This window comes from Branchiostoma belcheri, unplaced genomic scaffold, assembly GCF_001625305.1.
Source record: "Branchiostoma belcheri isolate BF01 breed outbred unplaced genomic scaffold, Haploidv18h27 scaffold333, whole genome shotgun sequence".
Taxonomy (NCBI): domain Eukaryota; kingdom Metazoa; phylum Chordata; class Leptocardii; order Amphioxiformes; family Branchiostomatidae; genus Branchiostoma; species Branchiostoma belcheri.
This window is the reverse complement of record NW_017803947.1, coordinates 35670-54223: the sequence shown is the minus strand read 5'-3', so window position 1 is coordinate 54223 and position 18554 is coordinate 35670.

Here is an 18554-nt window from a genome sequence, read left to right as displayed (position 1 = left end):
GGTCGTTTTGTTTGACTGCTTTACAAAAGGCCTTTCAGACAGAATTAAAAGTTCGTCAACATCTGTCTTTGCTGTGGTAGGGACTTAGCAACGTCGACAATATTATGTTCACGCTTTTTTTTAAAACCAAATTTAACGTCATTTTTCCCCAATCGGGGGTTAGACGTGCTTGCACCAGGTACAAGTCTTTTTTTGAAGCAATATTTTTACGGCTGGATGCTCTTTCTAACGCCAACCCAAACCCTAGTATATAGGACCCAGGATCCCTCTAACTAATCACGCTGCTTAAAGAAATATACAGTATTATTCAAGTCTTTGACCTCACTCTTCGGACAGTGTAATTTTGTCCAGTTACTTTTTTTACATCCTTTGGTATTGTTTTTTTTTTATACCGTATTGAAGACTATGACTGATACCATAAAATAACTAGCCTTACTTGAGAGACAAAGAGAACCAGTAAAATCGTTCAAAGCAAATATTATTTTAACACGTTATCTTAAAACTTTTTTCTCCAAGTTTGGTCTCGGCTAGGTGTTATTAACCCATTTGGTATGAGTATATCTTGGAATTAATACCTTTTAACCATACCATGAATTTAAAATTACATGTCTTCCTTGAGAGACGTACGCATTTAAGTAGAAAGAAAAACACATACAAAACGAGCCGAAACAACAAAATTTACTTAGAGATTATGTTGACAGTAGATGTTGTTTCTTGTCATTTCTATATTTTACACAGAGGAATGGCGTTATGAAGCCGTCAGTGGTTAAAAAACACAACTTAAAAGCACCCATAAGAGTGCGAGAAAACTAGCACAAAATCAGATCTAATCAAATATCTGCTTGGAGATTAGGTGCTTAACAAAGACGGTACTTAAGCTGCCTGTGTTTGTACGACATCGATTAGCTCGTGCTGTGTTTGTTTCTGCTGCACAAAGCGGTAACCCGACGTGTTTACCCTCGCCTGAACCAACACTTTACGTGATTAAAACCTGCCAACGTTCGCCCCGAAACCAGGACACAACATTTAGGGTCCGGTCACACATCAAATTCTTCATGCGTCTTGACTCAGAGCAATATGTAAAGTATGGGAACTGTAACAATCCTCGAGGGCTGTTATAGAAGATGCAATCTGTTTCTCACTGGTACAAGTATATACAAATATGATGATAAGTCTTGTGTGTACCTCTGTTGTGTAGACTTCTGTTCTCTATACACTGTTAAGAATAAAAAAAGCCGTTGACGAACACAGTCGTGTTAGGAATAAACAAAAGTCTGTAGTAATATTTGTAAAGGCAAAGAACCTCTCTGAACCTCATTTGTAATATTTTTGACATTAGGTACAACGTATCTCATTTAACTTTCAAGCTTTGACTACTTGTAAAATAAAGTACATAATGTTTGAATAACGAAGCTTTTTACAGAAGCAAGTGTTTCAATCAGTGACTCTCCAACCTCTTGCACTATTCACGGAGATGTTTTTCTATATACACGTTTGCACTTGTTCTAATAATATTGTTCTAGTAATGTTTTCTTTACACAAAACAATACGTAACAGTTTTTTAAAGTTGTTTGCTACTGTATTGAAACTTCTTGTAGTGGGGTAAGGTATATCAGCAACAGTTGGTAAAAATTCAACCCCATGTTACCAGATTAATGATGTTTTTTCTGATCTATTATCAGCTAATTTTTACGGAGATTACCACACTTTCCCCCCCGGCGTAGACTAACACCTTTGCGATGAAAGTGAAAAGAACAACAGGGTCTAAAGTTACCCCGTCCATTGACCAAGCCGCCGCTCAGTCCGTAACTCTATACTCCGTTTTTTATGAGCCATGAGGCCCCTTTGGTCCAGTGACGTGCGCGCCGAACAATTTCAAATACTTCTTATTCAAACCACTTCAATAGCGCTCAGGTAAGACAAAGGTAGTCTCCAACTGGGTGACAACGAGGGCTGAACATGTAGTCAAATTCAGCTAATGAAAAGAGTAATTGGCCAGGAGAGTTTGGCCACCATAGGGTCAATTTGCCAAAAATGTTACTCTTACTATGGCTTAGTTTTGACCGTACATATTTTTGCCGAATCCTATTATTTATAATCCCTTAGGAAGGCCTGGTGGACGCTATCAAAGCATAGAATCACATGTCTTTACAAAAACCAACTGACTTACAACGCGTATGTAGTGAAATTCATACAAATTGAGAGAATAATTTGTTAGGGGAGTTTGGCCACCATACAGTTTTTTTTGCAAATTTTCCCAATGTGTTACAATTTTCTGACTGTATTTTGCTACAATTTACTACATGCTTTCATAATCCCCATAGAAAGGCCTGGTGACAGGGCCTTAAACAAAGCATCGAACACATGAAGTGCAGATTTGCTGAAAATTAACTTCTCTTATTACTTTAATAGTTAAGAAAATTTCTTATGCAACAGTGACGTATTGCGCAGACGTTTGATTTCTTCAAGAGTCTACTGAAGGATCTTTAAGGACCGACCTCCGACCCTTGAGTGCCCCTCTTTAAGACACGCGCTCCACTTATTATAGAGCTAAGAAAATAGTTTTCACAGGACCTCCTGTGCTTCAAGCAAAGTTGTGGATTTTCTACATGTTTTCCGACCTAAAAGTGATACTATTGAAACATTGCACCTTGTAGACGACTATTTTCAACCCGTGTAGTTTAGACATCCAGATAATGAGATACACAAGAAGTAGTTACTTGAAATATCGACAGTTTTTTTCAAAATCTATCTAGTTGCATGAGTAACTTTTGCGTAATTTCAACGTGGAGGTTCAATGTCTATCCCTTTGACGTTTTCGGTCACAGAAATATGAAATCACTACAGTAAAACCTAGACAAGGTAATCAGCCATTGACAATACCCCTTACTACAATCAATGCCATTTTCAATGTCACTGTACCTAATAAATATCTAATGCTACTGCATAGAAAACTTGACAACTTCTGATTCAACCTTTCAATTTTCGATCATTCTAGATCCTTCAACCCATACAAAAACTCTTGTCATTATATGCAATTACTATTATATGTATTATCAACAATGAAGCCAAATCTTGTAGCAATATTTCGTACTACCATCAATGTTATTCCCATAGTTACTATTGAATAAATATTTAATACTTAAAACTTATGCTTCGACCTTTGAATTTCTACCTAGCCTCGATGTTTTATCCTTACAACAAAGAACGCTTGTCATCATATGTAATTACTACACATCATCAACAAAGAGCCTAAATCTTATAATACCATAACCTGTCTGACTACTATTTTGTTGTGTCTGGTTGATAGGCGACAGGATATTGCGCCCTCATTATGCCCCATATACCTCAAATCCTCTAATACTTTAACCATACTCTATTGTGTGTATCTAGGTTTATAATGGACAAAATATACCAGCCCAGAAAACAACAAGAAATAGCAATGCCTTCAAGTACCAGAGTTATAAACCAATGATTGAGGTGTTCAAGAATTCATTCTTTCCTAGAGCTATCGCTGGAACTCGCTGTCATTAAGTACTGTAGGGGCATTATCATAAGATAGGTTTAAACAATGTCTAGCTGCAAAATTGGTGTGTTACGCCGAATGGCAGTTGTACCGGCTATACCGATACAGAATATAATGGACTTGTCGTTTTCTATATGCTGTCTAGATGTTGTATATGTATATACATGTAGTATTGTGTATAACTAACTGAAGGATATTTGCCTTTCCCCAATAAAGTGATTTTATGTTCAGGCAGGTAGCTATATACATATCAATCATCTAGCCGACTTTTTCTAAGTAACTAGGATACCTGAGATTTCTACACATTAGTTATATACCTTGCATTTGTTTGATTTTTGTCTAGGCTTGTTAGATACACAAAGTGTTAACCTAACAGTAACATACTAGTAACTCGCAGAAAAATCCAAACATCCATAGCCGACCAACTATTTCTAATTAAGACCACAATAACCGCGCTAAAGTCACAATGATCCTACCCTCAAAAGCCTTAACCCAGATTTTAAACTTAAGTTTAGAAACAAAGTGAAATCTCTGGTCCGAAATGCTTTTGTGAAAACTCAAAGTTTGTGACTTGTTTGCACTTAATAAAAACCGTAAACCCGTACTAATGCTAGGCGCCCAGTCCCATAGGTTTTGCGATTCTCATACGATCATCAGAGGGCAGTCTTGGGACAGTTGTACAACTAGAATTCAGCTGTCTTATTACAGAAAAAGCTGCCTTATATCCTTGTTGGCAGTTGGTACTGTGACAGTCTTTCTGAAACTTGTACAACATCAAAATCTCCCCACGGCCTACGCCGACTGTGGTCGCGCCGTCCGGTAGTGTAGTACTGAAAGAACGTCGATATGCCGAAGTCAAATAAAGAAAAGGCCGAAGACAAAGCAAATACTTACGTCTCCAGGACAAGCGCAGCTTGTGCTTTCACCTCATGAGGCGCCAACTTCTTGGTGTGAGCTTGAAGTCGGCTCGTATTGAGTCTTAAAGTCGTGAAGTTTGAAGGAGTTGGGATCTTAAGAAACCTTAAGGAAGCACGGTTCCTTGGCTGCTGTTCTTAAGTGTGCCGGGCCGACGCAAGTGTTAGGTGACACTTGGGGGAATGACGTTGCCGAGTGGCGGAGGAATACAGCTGTGATACGGTCCGCCGGGCTGTGATACGGTCCGCCGGGCTGTGATACGGTCCGCCGGACATTTAGGGCCTTACTTAAGACGTCACGTTGGGATGTATCATTTTCAAAAGGCGTGGGTAGGAGCTGTTCCTATCTAGTTCCATAACTGAATGAGTTAGGGCTAGGATCAGACATGGTTCTGGATAGTCTCTATTGTATCCAGAGTTATGTGCCTGAATGGGCTAGGGATTAGACCAGGCACGGTTCTGGATACGCGTGGACTATCCAGAATGAGCATGGGTCTGGATAAAGCAAGGCTCTGGATGCAAGAAAACAATAGTCTTGAGACAAAAGGCTTGACGAGCAACAGGTGGGTCATACCGCTCTCATCCGCAAGGCGTCGCTCTTGCGCGGTGCAGTCAAAGACCGTACGTAACTGCCACCTAGCGATGTGGGGCTGAATTGCAAACTTTAGTACTGTATCGTACTTTTGTCTCCCCCAAAACATATTCAGGAAGCAATGTCTTTACCCCCACGTCACTAAATGTCCGTCTTGCCAACAGCGGTTTGAATAAAGCAGCCCTAAATGGCTACTAGTATCTTTCTTTACACATATCATATACTGTAGTGTATGGATAATATGCGCTTAACTGCGAAAATAGACACTAAAAGCAATCCATTAACATTTTATATCGTTAATAATTGATATATCTTCTTACATAGTTTTGAAAGCTATTGCGCTTGTGCTTGTTCGTGGTATTTTTCCACCCATACTAACATTCTTTTGAGCTGACGCAAGTCCGTGGGCCGCCCAGCCGTATCATCATGCCTCAGGGCCTTCACTTATGGGGTCATCTCATCATCACGCCCCGGGCGATTCACCTGTGTGGTCTTACCGCACATTCTTATCCTATGGGCCGTGCAGACGACACTGACTGGACCCGTTTTACAAAGTGTGGAACATAGCCGATGGCCACCGCCCTTTATGGTACACAATATACCTAATCATGCAATAAATTCTGATAGATTGCCCATACATTTCTGTCAATAGGATATACAGGATAGGGATGACAGGACAACCCAAAGCTTTGTAATATCAGGGAGTCTTTGGTAGCACTACTTGCGTCAGCCTCTACCAGACTTCGGGAAGCGGCTGGAAAGAGTAGAGATCGGCCAAATAGAGAGATGACATGTCAGGGAAGCGGCAAACTGTACTCTCTAGAAGACAAACTCCCCTTGCATGCTATCTCTCTATTTGGCTGATTTCTACTCTTTCCACCCGCCTCGCGAAGCCTGGTAGAGGCTAGCTCAAATCGGCCTACAGGCCACTTTTCATTGAGGTCATAAGAGAAGAGGTAAGGATCAGACAAAATGTATAACTAAGATACAGTTTACATCATTTAAAGTCCTATTATTAAAATCTATACACATATTTTACACGTTCATACTCTATGGTGCGAAAAACATAGATAAAGGTGATAGCTGGTACTGGTAAAAGGTTCGTTCGTTTTGGCCATTTCGTTTTGGCCATTTCATGCAAGAATACAGAGAGGTGACCAGTGAGGCTGAGCCTGGAGCTTGTTTCTGCCTGCCATGCTCCAAACAAACATTTAACATACTGGTCATGCCTCCGATTTTTCCAAGTTATCGTACCATGGCCGACAGTTGGGGCATCGTCACTAGAAAGCTTTAAAGGCATCCAATGCGATTTCAGAGCAGCAAAACTGGAAATATTAGTGATACGGCAACCTGTATGATATTGACACCTAGCGCCCCACAATTGCACATTTGTATCATTATTCAATGATATTCATTGGTGTTTAAAACAACGCAGAAACAAGCCCCAAAATGAGTCAGTTATTTTGTGGGTGGTGCCCAAAAATCAGCCCAGGACAGTACCACATTCTGTCACAATTTCCAGAATTTTCGCTCCACGAATATGTATCATCTATATACATTGGGATAGCGTTGTTTCAACGTTTTCTTAGTGACCAGAATGCTACTGACGACCAATGTTACACACAATACGCTGTACCTGTCCGCCACGCGTACGGAATGTTAGTGTCATAACAACGTCAATGGGACGTGTCCACAACGTGTTTCCCCACAAATACACACAAAGAAAGACAGGGTGTCATCATCTACACTGCCAGCGTTACAAGACAGCCTTAAAATACTTAGTTCGTTTAAAATTTCTTTCAAGACACATCTCTAGTAGGTACTCAAAATTCCGACAAAAGTTTGAAGACCAAACGTAATATGCATCTCCCTGTTTTGATTTAGCCGATCAAGACATAACTTTCTCTTGGCCTTAAGAAGCAATGTTCAAGGTCAAATGACGTGAGCTCTAAGCTATCTGTCGCCAAATATGTCTCCACGGTTCGAGTGACGCCTTGAGACGCCAAGCATTGTGTCTTACAAACATCTAAGGAACGCAGTGGTGACATCTTTAAGAAAGTATGCCAAGAAAACAAAGAGTAATGTTCAGGGTGGACCACATAGGTGGAGAGGGTTGGCGTGTGAAACTTACATTGCAGTTCCTCTTTTTCCTTAAAAATCATTTAATTATTGATTGTTCCTTCCTTCCTTGCTAAATTGCTTCCTTCCTTTATTCATTCCTTTCTTCGTCCCTTCCTTCCTTCGTCCCTTCCTTCGTCGCTTCCTTTCTGCCTCCCTCCATTCATTCCTATCCTCCTTCCTTAGTTCCTTTCTTCATTCGTCCCCTCCTTCCTTCGTCCCTTTCTTCCTTCCTTCGTCCCTTCCTTCCTTTCTCCCCTCCTTCCTTCCCTCCCTCCTTCCTTCCCTCCCTACTTCCTTTCTTTTTTCCTTCCTTCCTTCCCTCCATCATTCCTTCCCTCCTTCCTTCGTCCCTTCCTTCCCTTCTTCCTTCCTTCCCTCCCTCCTTTCTTCCTTCCTTTGTTCCTTCATTCGTTTGTTCCTTTCTTCCCTCCTTTTCTCCTTCCTTCCTTCCTTCCTTCCCTTCCTACCTTACTAATTTACTTCCATCCTCCCTCCTTCCCTCCTCCTTCCTTCCCTCCTTCCTTCCTTCCATCCTTCCTTGTTTTCCGCACAAGCCAGGTACGCCCATGTACAGTAAACACGCCTCCCACACGCACGCACTGATATTTTCCAGATAACACACAGTCACAAATATTGATCATAAGCGACAGGCGGGGGCAACAGTCAACAGAAAGTTTGTTTTTATACTGATATGAATCTTTACCTACCAGGTTACTCACTGAAGAGACCTTGACATTAATACAGAAGGTAACATTACGTTCGGTGCTTACTGATAATGATAAACAGTTGCGTCATTTCAATGTTGACATTCCGAGTGCTGCATTATCTTTGACTTTAGATTTATATATATAAAAAAAAGAGTTTTATGTACCTCAAATTGGTACAAAAGGTAGGAGTGTAACTTTATGGGGTTGTCCGTCTCTGTAGGTATTTCATGCAACATGTAAATTAATATGAAAAATTTTATTTGACATTTCTTCAAATTTGATGAAAGTACATGTAAATGTACTTTTATTAACTGGTCTTACCAATAAAAAGGTTAAACTACTACGGGCAATAAACAGCATAACACAGTTATAAGTCCCGTCCTAAGCCTAAGACTTAAGGACTGCCACCCTTACCAGTGTAACAAGTAAGTCTAGAGACCGACCACAGCCATGTTGATTGTAAATTATATGAAAGCATTCGACCCCGAATGGAACACGCGTTCTGTTCGAATCGCTCAGATCGAACACAGTTCTAAAAACGATGGAGCCCAAATTTGCACATCGTGAACACGTCATGTTGAAGACTAGGCGTCGTAAGTTATCACAATGTCAACACGTGATGTAGGTTGGTAGTACACACTGACCTGGGTAACGGCCTGTACAGGTTAGTATGTCATACAGTATTTGCAGAGCAAGCTCGGTAGAGTCGCAACGGTCGCGGAAACAAAGAGACTATTCAGTAGCTAACAGTGGACATGGATGTGGATATTCAGTAGCTAAGAGTGGATTTATGGATATACATGTACGTCCCTAACCAATTGAAAGCTATGTACCCATTTACACCTGAGTCGGGTGAAAGAATATGTGTACTTTTTTTCCAGCATTGTGGCCTATGGGGAATCCGAACTTAAAACGTTTAGATTCTACAACAACAAAAAACTTGATGTTTGCTCTACTATTATCATATTTGTATTGCTTAAGTGAGATGATATTTGCGGTCAAAGGTCAGGGGTGTAGTATTACTGCCCATCACGTGTAATATTCCGCACGCGCAACAGATTCTTCCGCAATATCTGAGCCCGTCGGTAATCTCCAAGCAGATCTTTTGGTGGGGGCAAGACAGTATCAAATTGGCCAGTCTGTATCCATTTCCCCACCCAAGAATGGATACAGACTGGCCAATTTGATACTGTCTTACCCCCACCAAAAGATCTGCTTGGAGATTACCCGTCGGTACATATAGACATAGCATTACTGTTGTTATTGAGTGTATTTTATCTGTATGTTTTTAAATGGGCGAGTCATGCCTGAAATAAAGAGTACAGAGAAAAAAAGACATCGTCTTATGAACGTACACATACAATTATGGTCTTCGACGAGAGAAAGTGGTCTACAAGTCGGTCTGCCCAGTATTTTCCTCCTGCGGCGGCTTAAAACGTCCCTTTAGTGGGGTCGTGTGGCGCAGCGGCAGCGTTCTCGACTCGGAACCTAAAGGTCCCGGGTTCGAGTCCTGACATGCCACCGATCTTGTGAAAGGCACTTTACACGACTTTCCTCACTTCGCTCAGATGAAAATGAGTATTGTCCTGTCAAGTATTAGTCCTCTGCGTTGGTGGCGGCATAAAATAAGTTGATATAACTTGAGTGTGCTGTCACCATGTCTAGTCATGAAATTTTAAGATTAAAAACAAACAAACATGCCTTATGAAATCGTGTTGTCAACCTACACAATCATATAATTATGGTCTTAGACGAGAGAAAGTGGTCTACAAGTCGGTTTCCCCGGTATTTTCCTCCTGCGGCGGCTTAAAACGTCCCCATTGTGCTCGGCCCTGTGTGTTCCGCGCCGCAAAGCCGCGGTGAAAGCAGCCAAATGTAAATAAGCGGCATTATCCCCGCAGTGCGTGTCGGTGCGGGCGCGGGCGGGTCGTCTGGCGAAGGGATTAGGGTCGGGACGCACGTGCCGAGGGTCGCCAATTATTCTCAAGCCTCTGCAATCATTCTGTCTACTGATAGGAATTATTGTCTGCCTGTCCGTGCGTCTGTCTGTCTTTTAGCGTCTCTATATCTGTGCCGAGCCTGGGCAATCATGCTATCCAAGCAGAGGTTTGAGTTTTTGCTTCGTCAAGTTTGGCGTGTTTTGAAATTTGAGGCTGTTTTACTGGACTTTCTTTTTTTGCACTGGTATGTTTGAAAAATACCTGGGCAAAAAAGAAAGCCCAATTAAAATCATAAAAACGGAGCAAGTGTTCTTGTCAGTCTGTCTACTTGTCTCTTTCTCCAGCTAGTGCCGACCCTCGGCAAACACTCTGGAGCAAGTGTTTTTAAAATTGATTGTCTATCTGTCTGTCTGTAAACTCTCCGAAATCCAATGATCCACGATGCTCTATAAACACGAAAAAAGTATAAACCATGTTTTCGCGTCTTCTACAACTGTACAGCAACATTTACTACCCTGCTCCTCGCGACCCAAGCATCAGAAGCTGTATCAGTGTATGACATTATGTAAAACATGTTTGAGACGGCGACGAGCCGACACAACATGTCCTGATCCCACCCTGACCTCTCCCCGGCTCTGAATGCATTATTCCACCAGACATATTGTCCCGGCGCATGTTAGGAGAGGCTGTATAATGTAGCTTCCATTTTTCTTTGGGGGGGGGGGGTCTTCAGGGTCTTTGGGAGGTTTTATGTGCTATTTTCTGTTTGCTTGTAGCATGGAGTTAAAAGTCCGACCTAGCTGAATCACCCCCGTTTAGAACTGAGCTAGTCAGAAAATAGCCTCCGTAGCATGCCAAAAACTGGGGGTTTTGGGGGGTCTTCAGGATCTTTTATGTGCTATTTTCTGATTGCATGTAGACAACATAGCCGGCCTGGTTGAATTACCCCCGTTTAGAACTGGGCTAATCAGAAAACAGCCAAAGACCACCAAACACCCAGTTCAATTAGCCTCCATAGCATGCCAAAAACTGTTTTTTAGGGGGAGGTCTTCAGGGTCTTTATGGAGCTTTTATGTGCTATTTTCTGATTGCATATATCATGGAGTTCAAAGTCCGGCCTGGTTGAATTACCCCCGTTTAGAACTGGGCGAAACAGCCGAAGACCACCAAACCCCCAGTTCTATTAGCCTACATAGCATTCCAAAAACTGGGGGTTTGGGGGTCTTCGGGGTCTTTGGGACCTTTTATGTGCTATTTTCTGATTGCGTATAGGCAACATAGCCGACCTGGTTGAATTACCCCCATTTTTTTTAGAACTGGGCTAATCAGAAAACAGCCGAAGACCGCCAAACCCCCAGTTGTATAAGCCTACTGCGGAGACTAGCACAATGGAAGTAAGACGGGAAGAAATCTCCGCCACTTGAAGAAAAGCACGGCGACTTTCTTAAGACAGTAAGAAGGCGGGGGAATCCGGGAGGAAGGTTTTCGGCGTTGCTATGCCGACGCGAAAGCGAGGTTGAAAGACACGGTGTGCCTTCCCTGAATCAAGTTTTTTTTACGACACTGATGTTCACATGAAAGTTACAAAGCAGTACATTTGATTATGTGGGTCTATGTACATAAAGTTACATATTTCATATTTCATGCCTGTAGCCAGGATTTGGTTTTGGGGGAGGGGGGGGGTGGTGGTTCTTCCCACTGTCTGAGGGACCAGCGAGCGCCGAAGGCACGATTGGGCATTCTCCCCCTGAAAATTTTGAAAATTGAACCTTCTGAAATGGCCTCTCCTGCATTTTTTAAAGGGGATTTCCAAGGAAGAACCAGACATAACTTTGTATTCAATAACTTTGTATTTTTTTTACGATTCCAGCTCCACTGGTGATGCGAATCAGTCCGTCTTTTAAAGAACAAATCTTGGACGTTTAGATAAAAAGTGAACCTTTGAGCCTTGTGGAGATGTTCTTCCGAACCCCCCTGGCTACGGGCATGTATTTTCATGCTCTCTGCGTCCTGTTTTCTTGAAAAATACAAAACGGTTGTGAGCTCCTCCACGTCATCTCAAATCGAATCCCGATGACCTTGCCACCGCAAGGTCATGCCCCCCTCCCACCCCACCTTGGCCCCTGCCTCCCGTGACATTTGCCTGCGCACACAGTCCGGCTGTGTGGAACCACCTAGCCATTGTTGGCGGGAACAATGCGCCGTTCCAAGGCCCGGAATCCCATTCGGCAGAACAATGCCTTATTGTTGCCCATTGTCGTTTGCGAGTACAAGGAACGTGAGGGGAATGGGGCCAATAGATGGAAGAGTTTTTAGAAGAAGCTGAAACAACCAAGATTGAGGAGTCTTTGGATGATGTGATTACCTTCGCCAAAAAGGTTGTGTTTTCCATAGGGTTTGTATGTGTGTGTGAGTATTTCTGTATGTGGTTTAGTAAGAAACTCAATAAGCTTTAGATGGACTATCATGAAATTTGGTAGGTGGGTAGAACTTGCTAAAAAACCTAGAAATGATGAGACTTTGGCCCCCCTGGCGGCTTTCCTTGTTTCTTCTTTACTTTGCATCTTAGGCAAACTTTGGTTCTTTTTTTCTCACAAGGACCGTAACTCAAGAATCTATTAATGGATTGTAATGAAATTTGGTTTTGGATCCCCCGGCGGCTTTTCGTGGTACTGCAGCTAAAAAATCTTTTCCCATTCCCAGGCCAGGCTACAGAACAATGCCCTATTGTTATCCATTGTGGTTTGGGAGTACAGGGAACGTGAGGGGAATGGGGCTAATGGATGGAGGAATCTTTTGAAGATGTGATTACCTTCGCCAAGAAGGTTATGTTTTCCATAGGGTTTGTTTATGTGTGTGTGTGTTTATGCTTGTATGTATTCAAGTATGTGTGTATGTGGTTTGGTACGAAAATCAAAAAGCTTTAGATGGATTGTCATGAAACTTGGTAGGTGGATAGGTATTGATAAAACCTAGAAAGCCCCCTGGCTTTCCTAGTTTTTTTCTTTACTTTGCATCTAAGGCAAACTTTTCGTTTTTTACATCTTAGGCAAAATTAAGTAAATTCGGTTTCTTCTCACTTCTTAATTATGGTAAAAAGGTAAGAACAGGTATGTTACCATATAGAAGGTTTGTCTAAGCTCATTAGAAGTAAAAATTATCTGTACAGCTTAGATGTATAAAGAAGGGGAACATAGATTGTATCAGATTATAAAGATCTGCTCTCTCTTTGTTGATAGTACCTAGCTCACGAAGGCAAACTTCAAAGACCTCTGGCCTCAGACGACCTGCGAAATCACCTCTTCCCTTCCGGGCACATCATGCACTCCAACACACACGCATAAAGCCGCCTCCATTTTTATGAACTGGTGGCGTTTTTATCTAGCCTCCGTAGAAGGCTTATAGAACTGGGGATTTGGTGGTCGTTTTCTGATAAGCCCAGTTCTAACGGGGGTAACTCAACCAGGCCGGCTATGTTGTCGATATGCAATCAGAAAAACACACATAAGCTCCCAAAGACCCTGAAGACCCGCAAGAAAAAAAATACAGTTTTTGGCATGCTATAGAGGCAAAGAAATGGGGTTATTCAACCAGGCCGGCTATGTTGTCTATATGCAATCAGAAAATAGCACATAAAAGCTCCCAAGACCTTGAAGATCCCCAAGACCCGAAGTTTGTGGCATGCTATCAAGGGGGCCCGGGGGGGTAATTCAACCAGGCCGACTATGTTGTCTATATGCAATCAGAAAATAGCACATATAAGCTCCCAAAGACCAAGGACTAAAGATCCCCAAACGCCAAGTTTTTGGCATTCTATGGAGGCTAAAAATCCAACCAGGCCGACTATGTTGTCTATATGCAATCAGAAAATAGCACATACAAGCTTTCAAAAGACCATGAAGACCCTCAAAACCCCCAGTTTTTGGCATGCTATGGAGGCTAGTTTGTATCCTCTATCCCCTGTTGTCAGACAAAGACGGTCTGTTCTGACCCAAACCGCCTGGGGGAGAATACATGTCGGTACGGCTGATTGAAGGGAGGAGAGAGATAACAAGAGATGGGTATAATCATGGTGCCACGCGACAGGGGTTTTGTCTTTAATATGGTGGCTTCGTAGATAGAACTGTTGCCTGGAGGCGTGTATAGCCTTAGTAGGGAATCGGTGAGCGAGTGGGTGAGAGAATGAGTGGGAGAGTGACAGAGTGGGAGAGTTAGTAAGTGAATGAAGGGTGGAGAGAGATAACAGGAGATGAGTATAATCATGGTGCCACGCGACAGGGCTTTTGTCTCATGGTGGCTTGTTCAGTAGATAGATAGAAGTGCGAACTGTCGCCTGTGGGTTGGATGGCCTGTGTTTAACAGGTAGGAAATCAGTCAGTGAATGAATGAGTGAGAGAATGAGTGGGAGAGTGACTGTGAGTGAGTGAGTGAGTGAGTGAGTGAGTGAGTGAGTGAGACACTGAATGAGTGAGTGAGTGAGTGAGTGAGTGAATAAAGGGAGGTGGTATTGCAATTGGTAGCTGGTGTGTTACGCCGAAGGGGGGTTATACAGGTGAGAGATAACAGGAGATGGGTATAATCATGTTGGCACGCGACAGGGCTTTTGTCTCATGGTGACTTCTTAAAAATAGATAAAACTGGAGCCTGGAGGCGTGTATTACCTGTGTAACAAGGCTGGAAATCGGTGAGTGAGTGAGTGAGTGAGTGAGTGAGTGAGTGAGTGAGTGAGTGAGTGAGTGAGTGAATGGGAGAATGAGTGAAAGAGTGAGTGAGTAAATGAGGGTGGAGAGAGATAACAAGAGATGGGTATAATCATGGTGGCACGCGACAGGGTAGATAGAACTGTTGCCTGGAGGCCTGGATGGCCTCGTGGTAGTCTACCAGACTAACTACGCTGGCTATGTATAGGAGAATATTTGCCAGGGGAGTTTTGCCGCCTTGTAGGTTTGACTGGCCGCGCAGTCGGAGGAAAAGAAACTACCTACCCACGACCGGACTCCCTTGGCCAATTTTGCTCCTTCTTTTTTGCTGAATTCTACGATCCGTATTCCCGTAGAAAGGCCTGGTGGAGGCTAGCCTCGTGGCATCACAGGGCATGAAATAAGTGAGCGAGTCGTTTGTTCGTATCATTAGGATCTCACTCAAGTTTTTCCTGGGGTGAGTGTGTGTGTGTGTGTGTGTTAATGTGTGTGTGTGTTCGTGGGCGAGTGTGTGTGTGTGTGTGTGTGTGTGCGTGTCTGTACCTGTGTGTGTGTGTACGTATCTCTTTGTGTGTGTGTCTGTGTATGCAAGTATCTATCCATCTATCTCTTCCGACGCTTGTTGTAGACTTGCCCACCCATCACACTAACTGCACCTGACGTGAAGATTACATGGCCTGGGGGGCTCCTGGGTCCAACCGGCGAATCAGCGAGGTGAGGCCGGGGTGATGACAGGTTTGGTGGGGTTGGCGCCAAGGGACGGTACAGGTAATCGTTGGGGGGGGGGGGGTAATCAGGGGGGCGTCATTTCATTAAGTGGGGAGGGTCGAGACTGCCTTTTTTATTTATTCAGTGAAGCACTATTGCAGGTCATATGTATATCAAACAGGGGACCAATTATGTAATTTTTGTCATTGAGTAATTTTTCACATTTCAAGAACAAGATGGAAGGTCCGTATTATATATATATATATCTATCTTTATATCTATGCTATGGTACTTTTATGCCTGCTTGATCTTACAAGTTATATAGGCTGTGTGCGACTGTACTTTGGGACACATCAGAATCTAGTTAGAGCATCAGTAATAAAATTTCACTGGAGACATCTTGGCCCTGGAGCCGAGGAGCTGGCCTGTATACTGGCCCTGACAACAGTCTGGCACCCAGGCCAGCCCTGGAGCCGAGGAGCTGGTTTGTATACTGGTCCTGGCAGCAGTCTGGCACCCAGGCTAGCCTTGGAGCCGAGGAGCTTGCCTGTATACTGACCCTGACAACAGTCTGCCACCCAGGCTTAAGTTTGACTCATTATCACATGACGTCGCTGTAATATGAGTAAGCATGACTCATCGGCGTCATACCAAATAAGGGCACAGTCCCATGGGGGGGGGGGGGGGCGAATCATCACTACTGTGTTCGGTGGTCATTGGGGAGTTAAATAATGTGTGGGAAAACAAGTACGTTTGGTTCACTTGTGTAGCATTTACGAGTTTTTTGCTCGACTGATTTTCATAGAATACTATTGACTGGTGAATTGTATAGTCTGTAAAGCTTTTAAAATATATCTTTGGCGAATGATAGGTTTGTGTTAGCTAGGGCCAACTATTGAATACCAGTAAAAAAGGGCTTACTTTGTATGTTTATTTTTGATGTTCTTTTTTCTTTTAAATACGGACCTTGAGTACAATCTAAAACAGTTAGAATTTACCTTCTTCACACACACAGAGATACAAACATCACAATAAGATCGTTTCTTGATAAAAATTAGAATTTATTCATCACGTTGCCTTGGCAACCAATCGTCATCCCACGCCGCATGTAAATATATATATATATATATATTTGTGTATCTATAAATGCATATAAAGCTGGAAGCAAGAAATGTACAGTCTGATAGAAACTAATATATCATATATAGAAATCTCCCAACCACACCCTGCATTGGTAGCAGTACGGACTATGCTGTACCAAAGTACGCAATATTTAGTCTCAATAAGACTCCTTTGCAGGCTGAATAAATAGTAGAAATCGGCCCAGAAATAATGTAGCTGGCCAGGGGAGTTGGTAAACTGGACCCTCTATGGCTGGCCTACTCCTATAGCCACTTACATTCTTTTTAGGCTGATGTCTACTATTTATTCAACCTGCAAAGGAGTCTGGTGGAGACTAGGCACTGTTGCTGTACAAGAAAGAAGTATCGACCACTGATCCCGATTTTTATCAATAATCTATAATCTATACAGAAGCAAAGTACTGGTTTCAAAGCTTTGGAAACCGTCTTTAAGAGGAAGCCATTTCTCCATGTCCCGCATTTTTCAGGCATTGCTATTTACAAAGATTATTCAAAATTCGATTGATATCAAAACAATCGAACGTGTACAAAAATATATATAGAAATCTGTGTATCAAATTTACAAAACTTGCCGCAACGGGCAGTACAATTTTGGTAGCCTATGTAGAAAATATGTACACTCGGCAGTAAGAAAACTGCTTTTCATTTTCAAAAATCTTACTGACACTATCATTATATCTTAGGACTATTAAGGAAGCAAAATCGCAAACAAAGCCACCCAAGAATGCACGATTTTTGTGTAAGCTAAAACAATAGAACGTACCTGGAAGGGTAATAGTGACTTGCACTTTGGCTGGAAGCTATAATTTATCAGTCCTGTCTTGGGCTATTCCAAGTCGAAGTTTCACGGGGATGGGTGAGGTATCTTTTTAAATTGAGTTTCAAAGTTAAAATAGAAAATCAACATATAGACATAAAATTGCAATTGTGAGAGCCGAAATATAAAAGAGCTTCATAGAAATTTGAAGAACCTTCGGGGGTATAGTGAAATTCTTCTCAGAACCTCCCCATGACGATTGAAATGGAATATCCCAAGTTTAGACAAAGGGTCTACAAAGTTACGATATTTGGCGGAGCTTTTTTTTAGGTAAGTCAACATTGAAATCACGAAGGCGCGTCCGCGGCACAAGAAGTAGTCCACAAGCTCATGTTTCGTCCGAAGACAAGTCCAAAACAACTGTCTGGTCAGGATTGATGTCGCCTTTTCCCTGTGGGTCCTTTGTTGTCGTGCTGACACCCCTGTCCCGCCGAGTTGGCCCCGCCCTGGACATGTCTTTATCAGCTTTAATCGGGCGAGGCCATTCTTCCCGGAGGGGTGATCCTCACGCGGAGGTGTCGTCCCTCCCATTGTTCTGCAGTGTTTGACCAAGTGGCCCCTCCCTGTCCTCACGATGGCTCGTGCCGTTCTATGTCGCGTTGTCGCCTGACTGGGTTCTTTGTCCCCTCTCTGAATACTCTCTGGGACCGGCCCTGTGTGAGAAAAGAGGAACATGAATATGCGGGGTTTAGCTTTGAACTGCCTCGCCCGGCCGAGCCCAGGTCTAAATCCCCCCGTCTTACAAAACTGCCCGCTAAGTACACAGTAGAGTATAACCCTGTAGACGAGCCACGCGTGTGCGGAGAGCTAAAGACAAACATCTCACACACTACCCACGCTTCAGCCTAGTACCTAACTCCCTTCTTAGTTTAAATAAAAACACCTCAATTCCTACAACATTTGATCTCAACCACCCCAAACTCTATCTGTAAAATCAGCGAGAGAGAATTCAGTGGCATGGTAGTTTTTGACGATTTAAACTTGAGACACAGAAAGGAGTTGTAAGAACAGGTAGTTGTTGGGCTGCGCCCACGTGCGAGGGAACAATACCGGCCCGCCGGCTTATCTACCAAAGCAAACAGACGCTTGAGTTGGCGTTACAAACACAAACCGACCTTCTAATCAGCCGTACCGAGAGTCTTCACGGGCAGATTACGTACACTAGGACGGCTAGACCTCGCGACGGTATTCCTTTGTGTGCTATACCGGTAGTACATGTAGTATATATACACGCGCTAGCGCCTATATGCTGCCCATTTCTAAAACCCAAAAGACCTACACGTAGCAAAAATCCAACCATATTTTACTCTAGCTCTGGAGGTTACAGCAATGTATAAGATTTGTTTTAGAAGTTGTAAAGTGATAAAAAGTGATGAGACTGACCTAG